The 1,894-nt window shown below is 37.7% G+C and overlaps 1 pseudogene; it reads left to right on the top strand.

Annotated features, from left to right (window-relative positions):
* The first annotated feature begins 439 nt into the window (after positions 1-439).
* On the top strand, positions 440-650 carry LOC129402999 (small Cajal body-specific RNA 13; annotated as a pseudogene).
* The last annotated feature ends 1,244 nt before the right edge of the window (positions 651-1,894 follow it).

A 1,894-nucleotide genomic window follows, 5' to 3' on the forward strand; every position in this document is an offset into this window, starting at 1 on the left:
CCCAGCAATGATAATATTTATACATTCCTATTTCAACTATGTTCTGCTTATAACTGGTATATTATGAGTCAACTATAATATGACTTTCATAAACTATTTATTTAGTAATATAATAATAGTAATTTAATAATGTGGGTTTTGTATGTATGTTGTTTAGTTTCTATTTCTATGATTCTTATAAACTAGGAGACCATGACAGTTACTTTTCCTCTTATGTTCATTTCCTCATCAACAAAATGAGAATAAGAATATAGTATCTACTTCCTTGGGTTATTATGAAGACTACATTATATATGTATATATTTATTCCAACAGTAAACTAGTCGCTGGCACAAATTAAGCCTTATATAACTATTACCTCTTTTGATTGCAGGTCTTCAAATATTAAGGGTAACATTTTTTTCCTTATCTTTATGTACTCATATTTTGATAATGGTAGAAATTGTGTTTAACATTGAGCATTTGCTTTACTTTAAGTTCACAGTTGGTACAATTACATGAATAAGGCTTTAAATGGAGATGAGGCACTGTCCCCATGGCAATAGTGACTGTGTCCTTTCATTATCAGTAACAATAAGAGAAGCAACACAATCAGCATATTGTTCGACAAATAGGGTGATTTCTTTTGGACTCAAAATACCATCACAATTAAAATAAATAGAGGTAAGACCTTTCTACCTGACCCCCTCTCTCACATGTCTACCTTCAGCCTCTTGCTCCACATTTTTTAAGTCAGAAAACTTGTTCAGTTCTCTATCAATACTGCTTCTCATTGTTCTGGGGGGCAGGGATCATACATGTAACTCTGCTTTCCTGTGCTTTGCCCTGAACTGCATGGCCATTCAAGCAGCCACATAACAGTATTGCTCACCACACTTCACGCTGAACACACACATCTTGAAAAACCTGCACAAACTCAAGGGTACCCCTGCTTGCTGTCACATACTTTATGCTTTTAATATCTTATTCAGAACTCTGTTCACTTATACCACAGAAAAGCCCTTTCAAGGCAGTGATGGTGGTAAGATATTGTAGAGCCTTATATCGTAGCCAGAGGTTTGGCCAAGACGGCACTGAAATTAGTCCGCAAGCCCACACTGGGCCTCAGAAATTGCAAAATGTTGCTGGAAAGAACCATCAAGGAAGGAAAAGAGCAAGACTCAGTTAAATCTTTCAGAGAGCTTCCACAGGGAAAACTACAAAGATTCACCCCCAGATCACAGCAGACACAGAGAGGAAGCCACAAAGAAGCCCATGAAATTTAGAGCTAAGATCAAGTCATGGGAGGCTCTACAAGTGCCAACCATCTCATATGACTTCAGATACACCACAAGTAGGTTTAATGAGCTCAGTGTAATGATGGCAGAGGGAGTCAATAAAACATATAATTGGAAATGATATAACTACAATCAGAAGTAACACAACTGAAGAGTATAGTCATCAAAACCCCAGAAAAACAAAGCAAATTTATTATATAAAGAAAAAAAAAAAAGAAAAACCTCAATGGAAGGGTTAAGCAGCAGAGTTACAGCAACTGAGTAAAAAGAAAACAATCAGAGGAGCTTCAAGATGAGATGAGAAATCTCTACAAAAAACAGGTGAAATGGGGCTGGAGCAATAGCACAGCGGGTAGGGCATTTGCCTTGCACATGGCCAACCCGGGTTCGATGCCTAGCATCCCATATGGTCCCCTGAGCACCATCAGGGGTGATTCCTGAGTGAAGAGCCAGGAGTAAACCCTGTGCATTGCCAGGTGTGACCTAAAAGGAAAAAAATAGGTGAAAAAAATCTAAAAATTAATGAGGAACACACTAGAAAACTATGGCATGATTTCAAGAGGAACAATATCAGAATCATTTCACTGGAGTCCCTGAGGAACAGGAGGAGAAATTAA

Source organism: Sorex araneus, chromosome 2 (assembly GCF_027595985.1).
Source record: "Sorex araneus isolate mSorAra2 chromosome 2, mSorAra2.pri, whole genome shotgun sequence".
Lineage (NCBI taxonomy): Eukaryota > Metazoa > Chordata > Mammalia > Eulipotyphla > Soricidae > Sorex > Sorex araneus.